Consider the following 24,892-nt stretch of genomic DNA (forward strand, 5'->3'; position numbering starts at 1 on the left):
TCTGTTTTTTTGGCACTTAGAAATCAGACTAATGAAGCACTGTCTGTGCTAGTTTATTTGCATAGTTGTTAATTAACCTGCTGGTTCTTGGTTTTGACCTCTCTCTTCCGTCTTAGATGTTAAACCCGGAGTTTTCACATTTCCAGTTTTCCAACCTTTAGACAGAAGAAGTTGAAAATTTAAAAAAAACTATGATTAAACAAAACAAATGTTGAATTTTCACTCTGCAAATCAGCCTGTAGCTTGAAAGACTAAACTAATTGCTGCTGTTTGCAAAGGATAGAAAATGATATACAAGGAATCGTCTGGAATTGTAAATCTTTACCTAATAATGAAACAGCTTGGAAACTGATTGCAGAGGCAGTTTCTGCATTTTAAATCATAATATGCAGTGTTTCATGGGAACAACCTGCAACATATTTAATATGAACTGTAAAAAAAGGGGGGTTAAACCTCAGAGAGTGTTTTCTAAGCTTAAACTTTCTTGTATGACTCAAGATCTCAGTGCTGTTCTCAGCTCCTGTTATACTAACGTGTGAATAACAGTGTACATATAATATGTTTAGAATATTTTAGCTGTCAAGAGCACAGGGAGGTGAATAAAAACAAGTGCCGCTTTTAGCACTTCGCTCACATAACCAGGCAGCACTGGGGGAATGTTAACATGGCCTCCCTGGGTAGATGTAGTTTATGTCGAAACAAGACCGTAATCAAGCACAAGGACAGGGTCTAATTATTCATCCTCCACCCCCTGAAATCTCACAGATCACATCACTGCTCCTGAATTACAGTGTTCATGGTGACCTGTCTCTGTCAGGGGCAGTACTCACTCTGACAGCACCTGGGCTACACACTGAAGCACACATACACACTACTGTATGTTGCCAAAAGTATTCACTCGTCTACTTTCACACTCACATGTACTAAAGTGCCATCCTACTCTTAATCCAAAGGGTTTAATATAATGTACGCTGACCCTTTGCTGCTCTTCTAGGAAGATTTTGCACATTGTTTAGGAGTGTTTATGGGAATTTTTTTTCCAGAAGGGCATTTTTGAGATATGTAGCTAATGTTGGATCTGAAGGCCTGGCTCAGTCTCTGAGTCTCTGCTCTAATGCTTCTCAGAGGTGTTCTATCTTGTTGAGATCAGGACTCTGTGCAGGCCAGTCAAGTTCTTCCACACCAAACTCGTTCATCCATGTCTTTATGGACCATGCTTGTGCACTGGTTAGCGCGGTTATGCTAGAGTACGAAGGGGTCATCCCCAAACTGTTCCTGCAAAGTTGGGACCATGAAATTGTCCAAAATGTCTTGGTATACTGAAGCATTAGGAGCTCCTTTCACTGGAACTAAACTGCTGAGAAACCACGCCACACCATAATTAACTCTAAGTTGGTCATAATTATAATTAAAAGTGATCCTATTGGGTAAATTCGCTGGATTTATTTGGCTTTTCCATTAATGCTGAGACAGTTTCTACTTATAGGCATGATTTCTTTAGTTTCTAAAGAAAATTTAATACTGCAGCACATTACAATATAGAGTATTTATTCAGATGTAACTGGCGCTGCGATTTATGTTTCTTATCGCATGGAAATGTTTGTGCAGATTTGTGGATTGGTAACATCTACATATCAGCTGTTGAAAAGGCAGGATACACTGATGTACACACACACACACACACACAGTCCTCCATCTGCTTCCCCTCGCTGAGATTGATTTACCTTTGTGTCCCAGGCCTGTCGTTATCATGGGCCTCTCAGACAGGCCCGCTATGATAGCTCAGGGAAAGTGGGACGGAGGTGGCAGCAGGCGCATGATGGAGAAGAGCTTCTTATCACCGATGGAGAGATCAATCATTCTTACACTGAGAGAAAGAGGGCGAAACAGAACGAGGTGAAAAAGAGTCGCTTTGGTCTCCTTTCCTTTCAAAGGTAAATAGTTCTGCTCACTGTAACGCGGTTTTATACCTCAGGGTATTTTAACAGAAACTCGCTCCAGGCTTAAGTTAAACAGTCCCATAGATATCTGATAACATACTCTATTAAAAAAAGCAAGTATGTAACAATTCATTTTACTGGAACCCAATTTTTTAAGTATAGTTTAGTTTCATGGCAAGTTTGCTCAAAAGATTTATGATGTTTGGGAATACATACAGGAAGTCATACAAGAAACAGCAGCATTTGCACATCTTTGACTGACGAACTGATGTGGTTAAAAGTTTACTAAGATTTTAAAAATAAGTGGTTCCTGACCTAGAAACATAAATGTATGCTGCAGGAAACACTCTTAACTTATGACCTTTTGAATGAGTCTGTACAGTGAAATAAATTTCAGGGCTTTGATTTACATGCAGCAGATTTACTGCTAATTTAATTTACATTTAACCTGACTTTAAGTCCTGCATGCAGCTATTGTGAATTCATGCAGGGAGATACCTCTTTAACAGCAGCTATGTTTTATAAGCGTTACCCACATACCTTTAGCACATAAACCTAACCTCAAAAGACTTCTACAGGTATTATTTTGTAACAGCTGATAGTTTAAGTAAAATGAAAAACATTTTTTGGCATGTTGTTTCTGTATCAACATTTGTGATGTGATGCTCTTACTGTAACAGTGCATAAGTATCCATTTCAGGAGCTGAGGTTGATAGTATCCTCAGAGGATGGGTGATAACACTGCAGTTAAAAACTGGAGCTTCCAGAGGGCAAATAAAGTAGAAGCAGATTATGAACAATCCAGACATGAGTTGACTTCTTTTACCGTTACGTGGATAGACGGTGTAGACTTTACTGCCACTCTAGCAAGACTTTTTCAGTACCGTCTGTCACCATGAAAATAAAAAACTACCAAGCTGAGTTTCATGGATCTCGCTGCATAAACAAAACACACAACCCACACATCCAGTGTACGGTTCATGAACTATTAGTCAAAGCATCTTATGACGTGCATCAACCACGTACTTTTTTGTACCATACCGTCTGACTGTGATTAAGATAATACGTCTACCCTTTTCAGACGTGACACATTTGGCGCTGCCCAGCTTGAAGAATAGCTGTCAGATAATAGTGTTTAAGAGTCTCACTGTGAGTTCTACCACGCGTCGTTCCCGTCAGAAATAACTGTAATCGCCGAGCTCTTAGAGCCTTTGAGTATGATGCTGTGAAGACACAAGTATTTGTACCGAGTATAATGATCCTTTATGATGTGCATAGACGCGGCAATCGCTCCTATAAATGTGCTTTCTATTAACTTTAATATCTTCTTCCTTTCTTTCAAAAGCAAGACAAAAATAGTAATTTCACAGAATTTATAGAACAATAGGCGTTTGATAATATTTTACATTGCATCTTCTCTCTTAGCTTTTTATTTGTTGTATTAAGGATTTGTAAGGAGTACTTTGGTATCTTTGTTGGTTTGGTGCAGTTGACTCACTTCCACCTACCTACTGCTGGCAAACTGCAAAAAACCCACCAGTGACACATTTGGAGATTCATAATGAAGAGGCAGATGGCCTCTGCTGATGACCGTGATGTTTGTATGATATCTCAACTGTAGCCTTTTCACTAAATGATGGTAGTTTTTCAAGGGGAGAGCGTAGAGCGATAAACGAACACATGTAGAAAACACTACAGTTCTCTTCGGTCCTTTGTGAATTAACTAAATATGTCGATATTATGTTAAAGATTTGTAGCCTGTGGCTTAAACTTATTTAATTTGATAATATTATTTGGGATTCGCATCACCAGAATCACCTGTCAAAAATGTGCCTCACAGAGATTTGCAGTCCAAACAGGCTATTACATTTCATATCATTCGGCTTACTTGGCTTGTATCTTGAAAGGATTCCTCTTCTAGGAGAGGGATGAAATTATATCTTATAATTGTCTCGTTAACAAACAATATTAGGATATTAGGTAGGGAGATGGATTAATCTGGTCCTGGGCAGCCTGGAGCTGAGCTTCATTATGTATATTTATAAAATATATCTGTACATGTTATATTGGATCTAATAGCTCTATAAAAAGAGAATATAAATCATAGCAACTTGTGAATATCAAATATTTAATGGGGTTTCCCTTCATACTGTCAGTGGTTTTCTCAAAAGGGACCTCCCAAATAATGAGAGATAGTGAGATTATACAATGCGGAGCTCACAGGCACATCACTGCATCTTTCTTTGTCTTTAGACAATAACTCTGATGGCAAAAGAACCAAACGGGACAGGCGGGAAAAAAAGAGAGAGAGAGAGATTATACAATGCTTTGATCTTCCTAAAGTCAATTTATTTTTATATTTGTCATGCATGTTTCAAATCGCGAAACAAATTTTATATCAGCCTAAGAGTAAATGCAAAATATGCTTTTTAAATTATGTTTTTAAACAGTTTTCCCCAAGGAAAAACACAGCGTTTTGAAAACGCTCTCGAAAACGAATACATTTGAAAACTGTGCGTTCGCGTCACAGTGTGGACAGTGAAAATGGAGACTTTCGAAAACAATGACGCATTTTAGTCATGTGATGCAGTCATGTGACCAATTAAACTAAGATAGCGGAGGGCATTATACAGCAGTTGTTTTGTTTGCTCTCAATATTGACAGCCTTATTAAAGATTAATATCAGTCTGTACATGCTCCAAGACATCTACAGGAAGCGCTGCCTGAGGAAAGCGGGGAGGATCATCAAGGACTCCAGTCACCCCAGCCATAAACTGTTCAGACTGCTTCCATCAGGAAGGAGGTTCTGCAGCATCCGGTCCCGTACCAGCAGACTGAGAGACAGCTTCTTCCATCAGGCCATCAGACTGCTGAACACGTCATAGACACCTCACCTTCACTACTGGAACTTCAACATTATGCACTCCACACTGTATATAAATGCCACTTGTTTTGCACATATTCAACTCTGTATATTTTATATATTTTATTATTATTATTATTATTATTATTTTTTTTTTTTTTTTTTACTATTTAATTTGTAAAAATGTGTATACACACACACACACACACACACACACACACACACACACGTAGGAAAATATTTAGTATACACATCCAGAAATGCATACACTATTATATATTGTACATATATTTATTAGTTTCAGGTTGGCCATTCTTGTATTTTGCTCGTTTGTGTTGTTGTGTTTGCACATCTCTGTTGCTTGTGGGGCTCGCACACAAGAATTTCACTCGCATGTGCTGTGCCAGTGTGCCTGCACATGTGATGTGACAATAAAAGTGATTTGATTTGATTTGATTTGATTTGATTTGATTTGCTCCAGATAGCTGTACTTCAAATTCTTTAATTCTCACTCGCTTTTGCAACTTTGAACTTTTGTGTTACTCGCAGCAACAACTCCACCTCATTGTTAGTCCATTTAAAAAACTCGGTGCTTTTCCTCGACATTTTGCCGTGACGTTTCAAGGAACCGGGAAGAAAATAAACGGCAGACAGAAATGAGGCAGGCCTAGTCTTCTTGCGCTTCACGCATGCACAGGACTGGAACGTAAACGTTTTCGGTCGTTTCAATGTGGATGCACAACTCTGTGAAAACGACTGAAAACACCGTTTTCAAATCTATCCGGGCTAGTGTGGATGTAGACTTTGGGTACTCTGGCTTCTACCCACAATCCAAACACATGCAGTTAGTTTGATATAGGTTAATTAGTGAATCTAAATTGCCCATAGGTTTAAATAGTTGTCTGTCTCTATGTGTTAGCATTGTGACAGACTGCCTCTCACTCTGTGGTAGCTGGGATAGAACTGGATGGATGTCATGTGGTAGCACACAGACACACACTCTTTATACAGCTGCTGACGAGCTTCACTTTGCTGTCACTTCATAAAGGGTCCATATTTACAGAATGGCATTTAAACTATTTTCACTTTTTAAATTTTGTATGGCTACACAACAAGCTGCGGCATTTACAGTGAAGTAATGTAATGCTAAAGACCCAGTTAAACATCTCTATCCCATCCATGGAAACCCTTACAACCACATTTGTCCAAAGGCAAAGGAAGGACAGGTGAGTGAGTGCTATGCTTGGGAATTAAAGTTGCACATAAAGTGCAAATGTGCTTAGATTTGCCAGTATGCCATTAAAAATAAAAACAGCATGTGTGCACATGCTGTTTTGGTCAGGCTCACACACCTGCTTGTTCAAAATCTATTGTATGGGAAGAGCAGCCAATCAGAAGAAAGCTGACTTAAAGGGATAGTAAAGGGAGCTAAAAGTCTTTAGTTTAGAAAGAAGATCAACTGTGATCAACTGCATTAAATCCCACAAAAATGCTTTAATAATGAAAGAAAATGGTACACTGGCAGAATGTGCAGCACAATGAGCAAGCTAGATACAATTACATTGCAGTTACACTTTGTTTCACAGAGGCATTATCCTGGTGCTACAGCAATGCATGCTGCAACTAAACAGTAGTACCACAGTTGTTGATGTGCGCACCACTGTTATGTGGAAGGTGCTAGGCCATAGATTTTAGAGGTAGGTTTAAGGCAGTACTAAATAAGAAATATTAGAGCCCAAGCCTGAGTGATGTCATTTCCACATTTGACAGTGACACGAAATTGCACTGAGAAAAATGTTGTCATTGTTTCTTTGTTGCACACTCCAGAGCACAAAGTTGCCATGTCGATCACACCATTCACACAAAAACACGAGCACTTTTCACAAACATGGAAGGAGACAAGGACACTTCTGACACAGAGGGAAGGACACAAGGAAAAAATATGCATATGGATAGTGACTAGGACACTAGTGACACAGAAAGAAAGAGACAAGGACACATTTTTATCAGAAGGAAGGACAAAAGAACAATTTACACAAATGGAAGAACTTCAGGAAACTTTTCACAAAGAGGCTGAAGGAGACAAGGACACATTTCCTCCAAAGATAAGGAAGCAAGGACACCATTCACACAGAGGAAACTAGACAGTGACATGTTTTTCAAAGAGGGAAGGATATAAAGATACTGTACACACAAAGAGAAGAAGACAAGGATACTGTGCAAACAGGGAAGGAAACAAGGGCAGAAATGGATAGAGGCCATGACACTGGTCATCCAAAGTGTAGGAGACAAGGATGAAATTTAAAAAAAAAAAAGAAATTCCCTCTCACCCCTGCGGGTAGTCTTTACCCTTCAAGCTCGGGTCCTCTACCAGAGGCCTGGGAGCTTGAGGGTCCTGCACAGTATCTTTGCTGTTCCTAGGACTGCACGCTTCTGGAGAGAGATCTCGGATGTTGTTCCTGGGATCTGCTGGAGCCACTCACATAGCTTGGGAGTTACTGAACCCAGTGCTCCGATTACCACTGGGGCCACTGCTACCTCCACAGATACATATACAGGTATAGATACATATATGCACACAGAGCGAAGGAGACCATGACACTATTCAAACACAAGTCTAAGGAGCTTGGAAAGAAAAGCGTCTGGACTTCTTTAGGTTGCTTGAAACCAGCAACCTAAAGAAGTCCAGACGCTTTTCTTTCCAAGCTCCTTAGACTATGATGACCTGGATGACTGAGAACCTTCACAGACATATTCAAACACAAGAACACTTCACTCAGAGCAAAGAGTCAGTTACAACTTTCATATAAAAAGCATGAGAGAAGGACACTACTTGCACAAAAAAGGGAGAAAGTTCAAGTATTCTCAGGGACAAAGATCCAAATCTGAGACAGTAAGTGACCGGAGAGATGGAGCTTTCAGGATAGCTGATGATCCAGCAGAGGATTAAATAAAAGATTTGTGTAAAACCTCTGATGTCATTGTCAAACATTCACGCTCATGCACAGGATCAGACGTGTGTGGTCAAAGTTGGCACAAGTTGGCTCTTTAAACTAGAGAAGATGTTGACTTCAAACATTTGTGAGCTTTGATTTTCTTACTGGCCTGTTTTCAACTCTAACATGATCTCAGCTCCAAATATAAGAGCCAAATTGTAAAACCAAACACTGAATTTAACCTTAATGTCAGTAATGTAAGGTTGTTGCTTTTTTGCCAAAGTTTGTGGCAGCAGCCATTAATAACAATAAATGCTTTTTACAGCCAGTATTCAGCACTGAGCAATACTTTCAGATGAATAATGCCACCTTATTGTCCATTATTGTCTCTAGCTTTCTGTGCCGTCCAGCTGTTTATGCAGTCTGCAAACATTACTGTGCTCTAACAGTTGGAGCCAAATGTGGAAGGACACAACGCCCAAGGGTGATTTGTTTAACTTTGAAAGGTTCTTTGGTTTGTGTTAGATTTGCTGCGAGCGATGCAGCAGCGGATCATCTAGCCTGCTCTCTCAAGTGGGTAGCAGCCAACAGAGCCTGGGCGATGCGCGTGGGTAGAGAGGAAAAAGATAACCCCACCAGGGACTAAACGACAGTCCTCATTTAGACTTAGGCACCAAGCAGGCCAGCCATTTAGCAACACAGAAACAAAAACTCCATTAGGTAATTTTTTCTCTCTCTCATCGACTCTCTGGGGAATGTGTTTTTTTTTCCTCTAACCAGCAGAGAAGGGTTAGATGTATCTCATGAATCAAATTAGAGTGCCTTTAATCCTCTAAAGTGAGGGTCGCAGGAGGCTGAGGTGGCAGATGAGGAAGCACAAACTAAAGAGGCAGATGACAGAGGGGAGAAAAATAGGGGATGGGTAGATCCTGTACCAGGTAGCAGACAAGATTAATCTTTGGTGGCGGGGTGCTATCGTGCAAGCTGTCAATCTGCACAGCTGGATGTTGCCTTTTCCCTATAGGGGTAAGGGTAAATAGAGCACAGATGGGGGCTTCTTACCTCCTTTCCTTATCCATTCCTCCTAATCCAGCCTAAGCACTTAACCAAAATGGTGCGGAGAAGAAGATCACCTGGGTCTGTGGGGGATCAAAGCCGCTTCAGCGAAAATAAGAGAAGTCTCGAGGAGGGAATAGCTGATGTAACAAGAAGAGGTAGATTAGCATTAAATTCTTGACAGATGCAGAAGGAAAAAAAGTTTCTTAGGCGTTGGCAGTAATCTTCCCCGTGAATCACAGCCACTTCTGGATTTGTCGCTAATGGCAGGTATACCTGCATAAGTACCCATCAAAGAAAGCGTAGTTCTGCCAAATGAAAAGAGTGATTATTACGTTTACGTTTCTGAAAAGGCAAGCAGGGCAACGGGGAGTGTTGCTGAAAGGATCCAAAGTAACCTTAAAAGAAAGGATGGAAGGTATTCTTAATTTAGCAGATGGCTCCAGGCCAGAGCGACCCCTCCAGTCATATTTCAAGCCACACATTGCAATGTATTTTGACAAGCAAATTGCTTGCCTCTTCGCTGATGGCTTCTCACTTAAATAATAAATTCTAAGTTGTAGCAACAGAAATAATGCATCTTGCAAAGTGACATGGATAAAAGAGTTATCACTGATAGGGGACACAGACTTCCTGGAAGCAGTCACGAATCAATCAGTCAAGATATTGAAACTGTATGTGGGACTGAAGACTGAGAGTCTGCAGTCAAGAAAGCAAATAGGAATTCTGATCTGATCCTTGCACTGTTTATCCTGTGGTGGAATAATGTGTGTGCCAGATTTCACAGGATTCCAGTGATACTCTCGAAAAGACGAGCCATTCCCAAAGTTATTAGGATTCATCAACGCAGCGTGCCAGAGATCATCTGTGCAGCAGATGTTGAGATATTTCACTGTAAAAATCACAACTTGGTTCCCCTCTACACTAAAGTTTAGTCTGTAGGCTTTTGCAGAGTCACATATTTTTTTCTTATTTTGCCTCTGTACACCACCAGAGAGAATTTTACAAGAAATAATTCAAATGTAATTGAAATGCACACTTTCAGCTTTAATTTAACAAAAGTGTTGCATTAATTTTTAAGAATTGCTGACATTTTTATGCACAGTCCCTCATTTTAAGAGGCTCCAAAGTAATTGGACCGATAACTGACAATCGCTGGCGTGGCCTGATACTGTTGGAAGTGAATGAGGTCACCATTAGGCTGAAAATCCCAAATAATCTGGTATATTTTTAAAGACACTGGATGCAGTGGTTAGCAGAGATGGGCAGTAACGCGTTACTTGTAACGCGTTACTGTAATCCAATTACTTTTTCCAAGTAATGAGTAAAGTAAGGGATTACTATTGCAAAAATGGTAATTAGATTACCATTACTTTCCCGTAGGAACGCTGCGTTACTGCGTTACTAAAACCGTGATTTTTTGCGAGAATGTCTCATGACAATGACGTTAGCAAGTGCCACGTTTGTGACAACAGCTGTGTGCAGATCAACAATGGATCATCATATATCAAGTGCAGGAGAGAGTATGAGGTGCAGCGTTTAAAGCGTGGAAGTACTGACCTTACTTTGAGTTTGATTCCATAAAAAGTGACTAAAACATTAGTGTCCGCTGTGCGTGGGAAGAAAACTTCTTTTTACAGCGAAGAAAAACCCCTAAACTTCCGAGCAAGCACCGAGTGCGCTATGAGTAGGGATGGGTATCGTTTAGGCTTTATCCGATACCGGTGCCAAATCGGTACTTTTGAAACGGTGCCGGTGCTTAAACGGTGCTCGAACCGGTGCTTAAAGAATGGAGAACACAAACTTTGTCCAAAAACCTCCCATGTTCAGCTGTTTTGGGGTTTTTTGTAAAAAGATAACAATGTTAGCCTTTTCTGCAGCTATGGGGCATATATGGTATCACTCTTGGCTGGAAGCAGTGCTTAAACAATGGAAAAAAAACACAAACTTTGTCCAAAAACCTCTCATGTTCAGCTGTTTCCCACTTTTTCTTTGGTCATTTTAGCCTTTTTGTCCAGGGTGAAGAGAGTATCTGCCATCAAACAAGAAGACAGCCGCATGTAGCTATGATGATGTTTGCTAGTTCACCTTACATGCTTAATGTAATAACGTGGTTAGCCTACTCAACGTAAATTACACACGAACAACATTTGGCTACTCACGCAGAGAAGAACGGCTGCTGCCATCAATATCCTCATCATTTCTGCTACACTGGCAGGGCTAGGGGCCAGGACTCTATTCTTCGTGTTTTTGGGGGATGTTGCTCCGGGTCCGATAACTGGCAACCCACCCAACGTGCACAGTGTGAGGTCTCGCAGCGTCGCCAGGTGTTTCATCAGTTTCGAGGTGTTACCTCCTTTGACAGTATCACAGTATCAGCTTAAAGCACTTGTTGCAGGCTGCTGAGTTTGCATATTTTGCTGTGAAGTACAACCAGACTTTTGACCGCTTCGCCTTGGACATTTTTAATCTGTAGCTCTGCTCTAACTGAACATACGTACCTGGCCCCGCCTACTATCCTGGGAAACGTAAAATGATTGGCTAGAAGTGTATCACAGCTCAGGGAAAAAAAAAGCACCGAAATAAAGCACCAAAATGTGCGCTGCTTTTCGGTCTGGTTACTACCGTTTATGTCAGAACCGGTGCCATCATGGCACCGGACACCGGTACCCATCCCTAGCTATGAGGTAATGGGAAATTCACAGAGAAACTCGCGGATTCTTCCACTGACCGCCGCGGCACACCTGCACCAGGGTAAACCTCCGCCTACCCTACTCCTGCTTTACAGGTGAAAATAGAGCAAAAGGGCCGCTAGTCTTTGACTTTATTTATTTTCTGCTGTGTTTTACTTGCATCTATTTGAAAGAGTGAGTGTAAACACAAAAAAATTTATTTTATGTGCTGGAATGTGCAGAAAATAGGTTTAAATATTAAACAAATTTCTTCCAGTCAGAGAATGTTGCATATAATTAAATGTTTGCTTGATGCATAAAGTTAAAAGATTAAAACTAATAAAACAAGTTTTAAAAAGAGACCTTTCCATTTGATTACATTTTGTATGATGGATTATGTAGAAAAAGTAGAATTGGGCTGAAAGATCTATCGCTTTATCACCTATTCAGGTTGTAAATCACTGTATCGTTCTTATTTGCAAACAAACAAACAAAAAACTTCAAAGATTGAGGACAGCTGCTGCTCCACATCGAAAGGAGCCAGCTGAGGTGGTTCGGGCATCTGACAAGGATGCCTCCTGGGTGAGGTGTTCCAGGCATGTCCCACCGGGAGGAGGCCCCGGGGCAGACCCAGGACACGCTGGAGAGATTATATCTCTCGGCTGGCCTGGGAACGCCTTGGTGTTCCCCCGGATAAGCTGGAGGAGGTGGCTGGGGAGAGGGAGGTCTGGGCCTCTCTGCTTAGGCTGCTGCCCCCACGACCCGGCCTCGGATAAAGCGGATGAAGATGGATGGATGGAGGTTGTAAATCGTGTTTTTAAAAAGTAACTAAGTAACTAAGTAATTAATTACTTTTGAAAATAAGTAATCAGTAAAGTAACGGGATTACTTTTTTGGGGAAGTAATCAGCAATTAGTTACTGATTACTTTTTTCAAGTAACTTGACCAACACTGGTGGTTAGCCCATCTCCAAGCAACCTCAAAACCACAGTAGACAACTAAAGTGGATGATCACAGAATACTTTCCTCGAATAAGAAAAAGCCCTTCATAACATCTAGCCTGTAGAGCTCTTGGTTTAACTAGGTCCCTACTGTTTAATGATGATATGAAAGCTCATCGAAGTAGCACCATGGAGTCTGAAGTGTACAAGACTGACAAAACTGAAGACAGAGAGTCCCAACAACCATTAGCAGCTGAAGGTGGATGCAGTAAATGCCTGGCAGAGCATTTAAACGGAGGAATCATAGTATTTTTAATGTCCATGGGTCCCTATATTTTAGTCCAAAAGCCTACAGATCTAATTGTATTTGGCTATATACAAACAAAAACTCTGATCTTACTATTAAGATTTAAATGAAAATACAAACTTTTTTTATGTTTGGCTGAGGTGGAAAAGTTTGCATAGTGATAAAAGCAAAATGTACGCGAGCGTGATTTAAATGGTCAAAGAAGCTTCCACAAAAGTGATGAAAAATAGTAGATGGAATCGTCGGACCTCTGTGGAGCAATGAGGAGACTGTAACCTTCCTCAAATGACTACATGAAATCAACAGATTAATGCTACCTGCTGTTTATCTCAGTGAGCCATCTCTTAATGGAATGGGTGGAAATGTGAAGTCATTTGCATTTTATCCTGTGGCTTTTCACCACATTTTGATGAAAGCGCTGCCAGAATATTCTGGCTATCACGTAACTCGTGTTTGATCAACACCAGTATCAGCTTCAAAAATCTCCTATCAATCAAGTTATAATCCATCCTTTAGCTGTCAAGACAAATTTCTAAAGCCTCAAAGTACTACACAAGGAAAAGCCAAGAGGCCAAAGAGTGGAATAGTTTGGAAAAAGTGTCTTTGCAAATAACTTAGTAGTTGTTGCTCCACTGCAGTCTTGTCAGTTATGTATTAAAATTGGAACCAACATAGTTTAAAAGTATGTATTTAACTAAATGTGCACAAAGAATAATTTAGAAAGAAGAAAAAGAAAAAAGCATATAAGGCAGGCAGGAAAAGAGTTTGGCACATCATAGCAAGGTTTGTTTGTCTGCCATCTATCTGTGGACCGGAACAACATTTGACTGGACAGCCTGAGGTGATAGGAGCACTGAGAAGTGCATGCTGATAATGCAGCCAAATAGACGCCGATCATTATCTACAGTACAGCTTATGATGGGCAAAATCAATAGCAGGGAAGAGAAGAGGCAGCAATGCAAAAAGATTAAATAAAGTGAACGGACGCCATTTTTGAGAACTTTGAGATATGCTGTTTGAAGGAGGAAGTATGAAGCGTACTCACAGAGCACCTGACAGTTTTTCTCTTCTCAGATTAAAAATCAGGCCACGCGCTCGCAGTTTTGAGACCTGATAAAACAAACAACCTTGCATCGGGCTTACTACTCCATCACGGCCCTCACTATTCGGCAGACTCGTAAAAACAGGGCTGCGGTGTATGGATGCGACCAATTTTGGTACAGCGGTCCATATCGTTGAAGACTTTGAAGAGGAAGACATTTGACACAGCATCAAAGAATGAGAAAGGAGGAAAAGACGAATAAGGTGGCAAATTGCTTGATGTTAGCCAACATGAAACAAGAGGGCAGATTCAGCGTCACCGTCATCAGCTGCCCAAAGGAGCCCCCCGGACTCAGAATGGGCTAATTATAGCATTATGTGGATGATGATGCTGTTTTGTTGCCCCTAAAACTAATTACAAAGTCACCCCAAACCCAGAAAACACACGTTTTGGTCGGTTACTTTGATCTCTTCTTGCATGATGTAAGGACAACACATCCCATGCTTTCACAGCCATGTGGCTTTCAAAGAGTTGTAGCTGTTCCAGGCCAGTCATTTGTATACATAGGGAATGCATTTAAAGCAGCCTGTGTGGTAGACTTTGGGTCCCTATTATCCACTCAGGGCTCCTGTTCACATAATTTAATTCTGGATGAATAAAATGAAAGGAAAGCGCAATTAGTGAGTAAAGCCAGAGGGATAAAATTTGCCAGATGGAGAGTTATGAAAACTAGTTTCAATAGCAATGATTTTCACAGTGGTCTAAATTGTACAATATGACCTTTTTTGAATGGTGTATGTGCCTTTTTTTTTGCTACAGCCCTGTATACATACACTATTTGGTTTTCAGTTGATCAGAAAATACCAAAACTCAATTCAGCAAAACTTTTGATGAAAGCAGACTGATAAACTGCTTCCTGGTGATAACAGCCTCAGCGCAGAGGCTTAAGAGAATAGAATTTCTGCTCTACAGTGTATAATTTCGTGCCCACTTGTTCAATTTCCCTGTGTAAGCATTAGAGAAGAGGCTAAAAGGCTCAAAGATTTGGAGCAAGCTGACGCCATATTTTCTCTCAGTAAGATTCTTAGCAAAGAGAGTGGGAATGGGAATAAACCAGGGCAAAAACACCAAAAAGGACTCCTCAGAGGTCACGCTGAAGTCTGTCGAGGGTTATGGTGAACAAGAGGACCGAGGTGAGCTTCCCACAATGGCTGGTTCCAGTGAACAACCAAATATAACGGGATAATGGTGCGTTCGTCTGAAGTGTAGCTAAAAATTCAGGGTTTTAATGTAGTTGCGGGACCCTTAAATTACTTCATACATTATATTAGCTTTTTTGGGACCTTTACTTTTTGCAGGGCCCACGATTCATCGTCTGACTGCTCATGGAACAATTGTGAATATGAGACAAAAGTCAAAAGAAAGCTGAATACCACAGACATGTACAGCTAAGTTGTTGCACTATTTTTGAACACAGAAAACTGATGAACACAGCTGTTTTTTTTTTACATTTTTGTTAATTTTCCAAGTTCACAAAACCGTTATTGTCTCTGTAAGTCTATGTTATATATTTCAGTTACAGCTAGTTTTAGTTACAGTGATCCCTCGCTATAATGCGGTTCACCTTTCACGGCCTCGCTGTTTCACGGATATTTTTGTGCAATTTTTCATCGTTGTTTTTTTTTTGTTACAGAGCATTGTGTTCTGTCTCCTGATTGGCTGTAGACCATTGTCAATCAATCTTATGCCGTGTCTCCTGTACAGTACAGATTGCGTTCAGCTTGTCAAATTTACATTAATCTTTGATCGCTCGTGTGACTCTGAAGTGCTGCACTGTATGTTTGTAAGTTTTCTCCCCAACAAACACAACAACGTCGACGTTTCGCACCATCAAAGGCACCTGAGGTAGCATCCAAAAGGCAGAGGAAGATGCTAACAATCGCACAGAAAGTTGGACTTCTGGACATGCTAAAGGAAAGTAGAAGTTACCGTATTTTTCGGATTATAAGGCACATTAAGCGAAACAAAACAGTCAGATAAGTCAAACTTAACTCAACTCATTCTTCTTGCTTCCTCCACGTCCGTACCATCGATTCATTAATGTTGAGTTTTCTGGCAGCTGCTCTATTCCCATGTTCTGGACCTGAAAACAGGGTTTAATCTTTGGTTTCCTTCTATAATACTGGACTTATTTTTCTACAAAGGTTTGAACTTTGAGAGTGTTTAAACAAGAGAGAAAAGTGTGAAAATGTCCATGCCTGTCTGAGAAAAGTGTATAAAGTGTGTAGTGTTTTACAGCCTCACAACATCTATAATAACTGTAAAAAAACAAAGTTGCTACTTCGCTGATTTCACCTATCGCGTGTTATTTTTGGAACGTAACTCCTGCGACAAATGAGGGACCACTGTATTTTAGTGTTAGTTAACTGTAGCAACCTCACAAAGAGGGATAATATCTTAGATTTTAATTAGATTTATGTAGCATCTCTCAGGAACTCCAGTCGAGGGCCTCGGTTAATACAGGAACTGTTACCTTGTGGTGAATGAGGGAATGCTGGTGTGTCTGTTGCCGCTTCATGCTCAGAGTCACTCTAATAACTTAATATCTGGAATTCTAGAAATTTGTAATAGAAGGGCGACAAATTGTATGTGACAGGGGGTGGATATTCTTCCATAATGGTCGGCTCCTCTTCCACCTGACCATGATATCAGTCATTGGTGATGCCACGGGAAGAGCGAATGACTGGATTATGAAGCAAACCTCCAACCCCAGTGTCAGTGTTTGGGTGTAAAGCATAAGGTTTATATTTTTAACTGGTAGTTAGCACCTCAGGATGTTATCAAGTAACACCAAATAATTTAATGAGTAATAAAAGAGTTTCTATGGGGAATAAATAAGTAATAATATAATTTAAAAAGTCATATGTAATAAATTAAACTTTAATCTCTCATTTGAGTATTTGCGCATTTGTTTCAATGTTACACTCACAAAAAGAAGATTACATTTTTAAGACTGTATCAGGTTCCTAATGCATCATCTTTTAATGACTCTAATTACTCATCTGCTTTTGTGCTGGTGCATTTCAGCAGTGACATAAGATAAAAATAACTTATAGTCATACACAGCAAATCCAGCATGTCCAAATTAACACTGTCGGATTTGATTTCAACACTATTAAAGTGTCTATATGGGTCCACACCAGAGAGCGTTAATTTAACTCTTTTTGGAGAGTTGGTACGTTAACTCTGATTTAGTGTTAAACACCAAATCTGTCTGGAGTTGATAATTTAACACTTGGTGTTAAGAGTTTATATATTAACTCTCAAAGAGTATTTTAGTTTAACTACGTAAGAGTTATCTTCTAATTCATTCTAAAAAGCGGGAATTTTACTGTTCTGAACTTCTAGAAATTTCTTTTGGAAATAAACATTTACTAAAAAGATGCAATGGTTTTTGAAAAACATTTATTCTGAACTGTGCACCACAATTTCAAAACATTTTCTGAAAGATGTAACAGTATACATGTTCTCATTTTCATTAGAATTTTGTTTATCAAAAGGTCTGACATGGTAAATGCAAATAACAGCATTCTCATCACTTATTTCTTCAATACAATATGCATGTCCTTCATTCATCACTTTGTGGAACTTCAACGCACTTCTGCTCTCCCCCATATTCCATCTTCACAAGCATATCCTGTGCGGAGATTGAATAAAAATTAGTTGACACTAATTAATGGCACAAATAATCCAGTAAACAATTGCAGCACAGTAAAAAAAAAAAAAGGAATCCTCTTTGAGCCGTTACTTGTGTAAAGTATTTTCCCAAAAGACAAGGACACAGGCAACAGGTAATACTGAACTAAATGTAAAACCTCAACCTTTTTCATTTTTACCTAAACCGTGTGCACAAAACTCTGGAGCGATCTATGCTAACGTAGACCCCAGTCAGGACGTCTGCTACTGCTGTTTGCTCGTTTTTTTTTATTTTTATGGGCGATCGTTTTCAGGCTTCAAGTAGCACCATTATACCAACATTTCACATTCTACACATTGTTTTAGGCGTATTTGACCAAACGTTTGACTGAAAATTCACATGCAAGCTTTCTTCAAGGCTGTGGTATTTGCCCGCAAACAATACCTTTCAGCTAGCTAAAACAGAATATTATGCTATCAGCGAGCAACATGGCTAATGCCTTTCACACAGCTTTGTCTCAACTCCAAAGAGCCACAGAAGTAAAAGCTAATAACAATTGAAACAATCTTTGAAAAAATGACTTACCAAGCATGGCAAACAACTCAAATATGTAGAGCAAAATGTTCTGAAACGGCTTCACTTCAGCTTCGATTGGAGCCGTGCTGGGGGCGGAGTCTGTGAATTTACTCTGTTGGTGTCATAGCCCCTCTAGGAGTTCAGAGTTAAGAGGTCAAGAGTTAATGTTTCCATTGTAACACCTCCAGATTTGACAGAGAAACACTCATTTTTAACACTCGATTTTAACTACTATCATTTTACACCTCAGAGTTACATTAAAAGAATGTGACTCTGCTTAGAGTAAAATTAACTCTACTTTTGCAAGGAGACTATTAACACCAAAAAATTTAACACTTTTGAATTTGCTGTGTAGTTTAGTCTTTAACCACCTGTTCCCTGATAAATGACTGTATAATTACAGTTATGCCAGAGAAAGTTGGTGCGATGACCTGCAAAATTGTGGGGGGTCAGCTGCAGGTGTACACGAAGCTATGAGTACATATTGTACAAGTTTCCGAGATACACTGAGAACTCCTGCACCCACTCTGGGAGAAAACAGTGATATATGTAGGAAACCTCAGCTGCTACAAACCCATCCCAGCAGGCTGGACATCAGGCTTCATCCCAGCGGACTGGGAGGCAGTCTTCAGGCGGAGCTGCCTGGTTAGTGGGAACAGAGGGGAGGCTCATTAAAAGTGATCCTCTTGTCCACTGCAGCCTGATCACTTTCAGCACAGCTATCCACTGCAGCTTCCTTTGAAGAGGTGGGCTTAATCTCAGGGCTGAAACGTTGTCATGGGTTATTGCTAATGAGAGAGAGATCGCAAGAAAGTTCTCTCCATTGAGATGTCCTGGAGTCCAAGAGGTGATGGTAGGCTCGGGAACACTGAGAGTTGATTTACCCACATGTAACTTTTAAGAGTCTTTTTTTTAAGTCTTCAAATGACTCAGGAGACTCTGCATTAAAGAATTTATTTATTTATGGTGCTAATATAGTTGAACTTAACCGTTTAACCTGTTTAGCTTTTACACAAGTGCATGTATTAAATGCACTGAATTAAATGGGTGGCTTTTATAGGCTATTCTTAGTTATTAAGTCACAACTTTTAAAGACGCATCGCCAACATTTGTCTTTAAAAGTTAAGTCATAAAACACTGCAGAGATCATTTAGTCTACCTTGCATGGCTGTAGCCCTGATTACCCCATTGTTTCAAACTGGGTTGTTTTTAATTAATCTGATCTTGGCTTTGAGTTCCAGCCACACTGAACTGCTGCTCAATATGGCTGCACCTGAAAACACAAAAATGACTCACCTGCACTATATTGCCAAAGGGATTAGTCACCCATCCAAAGCACTGAATTCAGGTGTTCCGGTCACTTCCATGGGCCAGATTGCTTCTACGAATGTTTGTGAAAGTACAGGTCGCTATCAGGAGCCAGGTACCAGCGTGGTACCGTGAAAGAATGCCAGCTGTCCATAAAATCCAGTCGTGAAATTTCCTCATTACTAAATATTCCAGAGTCAGCAGTTGGTGATATTATTCCAAAGATATGGTACTCAGGTTTAAATGCACAGTAACTCATTAGTTTGAAGATGGGCATGTGTAGAAGACCTCTATCTGTGGAAGGATCCCGTTTGGAGAATATTTGGAGTTGATCGACCCTAGAAATAAGCCCATGAAAGTAAGAACTGAAAATTTAAACTGATACCCAAGCCTAACTGGAAGCAGACGCTTTAACTCTGGGGTGAATTTGTGAAAGTGCGTTGAAAGGCTTGAAGCAATATTTTGATTATTCGATGCTTTAGACAGACAAAAAAATAAAGCCTTACAATAGTCTAAGCAGGAGGAGAAGAAGACATGAACCAGCATCTCCAGTTCACTTTTTGACACTAGCAGGTAGAGACCACGGCAGCACGGCTCTGCTAATTCAAGTCACAGATCTGTACCTGTCAACTCTCTTTATACTGCAGCGTTCGTAATGCTATTATCTGACAAACAGCATTGCTTGATTTCCCATTACATACATTACATCCCTTTACTAGGGGTGCAACGATACACAAAATTCACGGTTCGATATTTTTTCGATACAAAAAAATGTTCATGCATTTTTAATTTGTCATTTATTAAAATTATAAATATATATTTTAACTCAAAAGTACAGTTTTTAAATTTAACCCTAACCCTTGTGCGTGTTTTTTATTTTGACAGCGAATGCACACCTGCGGACCACTTATGTGCAGCCCTGGTTATTTAGCTCATCATATTGCAGCCACAGAAATTATTTTGTCCATGAAACCATAAAGCTGCACTTTCTTTTTGCCTTATAGTCTCATTTGTCATAACTTCTCCGTTTTGTGGTAAGTTTTTCTTTGGCTGTCACTTCTTCACCCTGACCTGTCTTATTTGGCTCAGCAGAACTGAAATGCTTTTACACAGGCACTCACATAAGCTCAGCGATTCTCTGCGCGATCAACCTCTCACATGTTTAAGCTTGCTGCGGGAGATTTCACTTGTCATGTTTGCATAGTAAGCTAACGATTAATAAGACGATGTCAGAGGAATTGGTGCACAAATTATCATCACTCACAGATCTGTGCTGTCGCTCTCTATACACAGTTCACACGATTGCAAAGTGAAAGCAAAAAAACAAGCGCAAATTCAAACGTGATTTCAATATGTCACATATTGACAGTGGCTCACCGATGCCAATGACATAATTACCCAGCTACATTTCTGAAAGAATGCAAAAGCATTGACATATATTTTTCCTTCCTACAATAGCCCGACGGGCAGGGAAGAGATAGATTTTGGTAGCCCGACTGAAAACATCGCTAGCTCCCGGACGTCGGGCTAGCGATGTTGCAAGCCCTGTATCTGATTGAGGAATCAGTCATCTTTGGAAAAGAGAGTTTATTACAGAGAAATGGCTCTTTCCAAAATAAAAGCTATACTATCCGCTTCTTCTGGGCTATATTCTCAGCAGCATAAGGAGAATCATGTGCTAACAGCTGTCTAAATGACTCGGCTAAAGTTAGTAGCATGCTTGTTGTTTTTGTCTTTGCACTAGGATGATGTCGGCGTAAATGTGCAGTCATATTCGTTGTGTTCCCACTAGTGCTTTCAGGTTAATCTCATTGAAATGACCTTAACGCCACAACACGGCAAATCTCCGTTAACGAGCTACCGCCGATCGCTCCGTGCATGGGGCTAGACGGCCAACACGTTAACGAGCTAACTGCGCTAACACACTAGTTCCCACCCATGTAATTGAGCATTGCGTGGCACATCCAACATACTGTTTTACTTTAGTCCATGACTCGCTTACCTTCAGGGTCATACGTCACATGAAAACCAAAATAATTCCAAACGCCAGATCTGAATGAGAGTGGGGGAGGTCCATGTTAAAAGGAGAGCTTAACTTCTGTCTCGCTAGCTTGCCCTGCGCTCTTCCTTCTGACGATGCTGTCTGTGTTGAGCGCTCAGTGGATCTGCGCTGGACAGTGCAGCCTAGGCGGAGTAGTCGAACGCAGATTCACTGAGCGCTCAACACAGACAGCATCGTCAGAAGGAAAGTTGATAAAATAAATTACAAATGTTGTATTGTTCGATACATATGCGTACCGAACCGAAAGCACTGTATCGAACGGTTCAATATCGATACGAATATCGTTGCACCCCTACCCTTTACATATACAAACAAACCACCCGAGAAGTCTGTGCTCCAGATCTCATTTTGTTACTGGTACATATCTGTGATTAGCATGCATCTGTGTTTGTGCCATGCATGTGTCCAGTCTGCAGAGGCAACTTTGCAACCATTCTTGCTAGCTTTAGCTGATAACTTAGCACAGATTTTATTGCTGAGATTTCAAAAGACGGCTTCACTAGCCATTAGTCTCTATCACAGATGTGTGATATGATATATCCTGTAAGAACATGATGAACGTGATGGATCATCTTTTGCAATCAGTGGTTGCTGATGCCAAACGTCCTTCAAATACAATGAAAATAAATTTAGAAAGTAATTGTGCGTACAATTACCAAACCCCAGATTTATGCCTGTGGTAAGTTTAAAACACTGTCAATTAGAAAGTGAACCTTTAATTTTCATTTTGAGTTTTATGAGTGTTATTCTTTTACCTGCTGCCTATTTGCGCTCATGCCGCGCAATAATCCATATTTACCTTTTTTCCTCTTCTGGTTTTGTGCCTGTGAGACAGCTTCAGGGCTCCCTTTGCCTTTCCCCGCTCCCTGAAGAACCAAGAAAGACACTGCCGTCTATTCTCAGAGATACCTGTGCTGTATGTACAAAGAGTCGGTGCAGCACAAGTCACATCCCTGGAGGAAACAGTGGGTAAAAAGAGAGGTAGGGAGGGATTAAAGCGGAGAGTAATGATGTCGGGGTAAGAAGTAGTAGAGTAAGATCCAACGTGAAAACATATGCCGCAGCTAGAAGAGACGTGTGCATAAATACACCGTGTTTCATCGTTTGATAAAAAACAAGCCTAGATGCACATCCTTCTGTGCGGAGATCACACGCGTACACAACGCTGCGGGATAACAACGTCAGAAACTCTTTAAACAACCAAAAGCAAAAACACGCAAACACAAGCTTAGAAAATTGAGGGTGGAGAGTGATCAGCGGAGAGTATTCTTGCCTGCCCTGGTTTCACATATAAATGACTCACAAGGGAAAGATGAGAAAAGGTGAACGTTTTGAGAAATGTAGGACGAGCCGAAATACATCTGAAGATGTTTCCTTTGCTAAAGTAGCACACGTGGGGACTCGGTTCATTTCTTTAACGTCTAACAGGGACAACGGTAGCCTGCACAGCTTTGCACTTTGATTAAAGCTAAGTGGGCGCTCGCTGTAATCCTTGAATCCTTTTTAGTCTCGGTGGGATTTAGGTGAGAATGATTTCCTCTCAGCAGTGAGATTTGTGGTTGCTCGCTCTTTGTTTGGGATGAAATCTCAGTGTTTACTCAATCATTCTTCACATGCTTCGCAGCAGGAATTTTGGGTATATCAAAGTGCCAGAAAATCTGCCCAGTCACCTGAAGTTAAATACTGAGCTAACAGCAGCCGAGCTAGAGTCTAAATGTGTAAGAGTTTTGGTTTTTTGGGGGTTTTGGTTTTTAAGTGATGTGAAATCAGCACTGTGCACTGCAAAAATGATCACTCACTGATCTCAATGTGCACCAGTGGCACTTTTTTCTCCCTGCAGGAACATCTGGCTAATTACTCCGCCGCAATAACATGACAGCAAGGCTAACGGTGAATCTGAAAAGTTCAGACATGACCAAACAGAGACGTTTATTGGCTCAGAAGGGTGATTTACGATGCTTCACTGGAAGGACTAAATCATCTCCGCTTGTACGTGTGTGCCTCTCGCCACGGGAGAGCAGCTGAGAGGACAGTTGATTGAAGTCTTAAAATGTTTGTCGAGAATAAATAAGCTTGACTCCTTGACATTATTTTAAATTCCAACCATTTAACCGAGCGCTGAGAGGGGCTGTGATTAATTGGAGGAAAGTGTGCAGCCAACAAACGAGGGATTATTTCCCCACAGATTTAACAGCGCAAGCATTAACACGGCGCTGTCATGTCTGTCTCCAGACTGTAAACCCTATGGTGTCTCACTGCGCTTTCTCAAAGGAACAGGTCAGCGGCTACGAGAGATCTGACCCAGTCAAAACATCAGACGGAAGGAATGCCAGTTCATTTGCCTCACGCTGAAATTAAAGTGGTTAAAATGAATCCCTCATGGTTTCTTACTTCATTCTTGCATGACATGGGAAAGGATAATAAAAATAATAGACGGGATATTAGCTTACTGGTGGGAATTCTGCTTCAACTGCTTTTTCCTCTTGAGGATCCAGTCACACATAAAAATTTGTGTCCTTGTGCGGCCTAGCAGGATGGAGGGAGATGCATTCAAGACTCTGGCGCACAAGTGAATCGATCATTTAAGACAGCACTCCCCAACTCCAGAGATGTTTGGTACCGTGCCCTGAGAGTTGAGGCTCGGGTGGGAAATTTATGGTTTTCGGGGTTTTTATCGTTAACTCGGTTTCCCTGGGTGTTGTAGTTGTGTGTTTTATTTTGAAAGAAATATTTACGCGTTATCATAGCGACCAGAGCGGATGTTGGATGGTCCAGCCTTCAGAAGTACGTCACAAGCTGTCTCGGTGCAGTTTAATAAACTCAGCTGGGCCTCCTTGCGCCATTGTTGGAAACTGGAATTGGCTGGGCCGCGCTATGAATTCTGGGATATGGTGGGCCACAAAGGATACACCCGACCCATCCTTCAAATCGGGTGGAAAAGGAGGGCGCATTTGTCAGCTGCATTTGGAGTCTATGAATCTGGACAGCCTTCGTCGCGTCGCTGTGACGTAATCGGCCTACAAATGCGGCCTCAGGAGGATGCAGCCCATGAATTTGGACACCTCTAATGTTGTTGGTGCATTTCAGGAGGAGGCTGCTAATAAAGTTACACAATTAGCGTTTATTCTTATATTTACAAAATACCACCGTTTTCGTCTTGGTCGTATCATTTTATTTTGTTGTATTTATCGCAACGCCTTAAAGGCCGTGAAAATGTTGTCGGACATAAATCGGTCCATTGGGGACCGCGGATTTAAGACATTACGCACTGGTTTGTGCATTTTTTTTGTCAACTGACAGCAAACTTATGACATTTAACATACAAATGTCACACTAGGTTAGTGTCGTACCATCTATATATAGTGTTGTGCTGTGAGTTTTGCACAGAGTTGAGCAGGGAAAATTTAAATTATTCCTATTAAAAATAATTTTATGTTTGTTTTTTGTTTGTTTTTAAGTTGCTTGATAATAACAGTGTAATAATAGTTTATC

This window comes from Aulonocara stuartgranti (genome assembly GCF_965226115.1).
Source record: "Aulonocara stuartgranti genome assembly, chromosome: 9".
NCBI lineage: Eukaryota > Metazoa > Chordata > Actinopteri > Cichliformes > Cichlidae > Aulonocara > Aulonocara stuartgranti.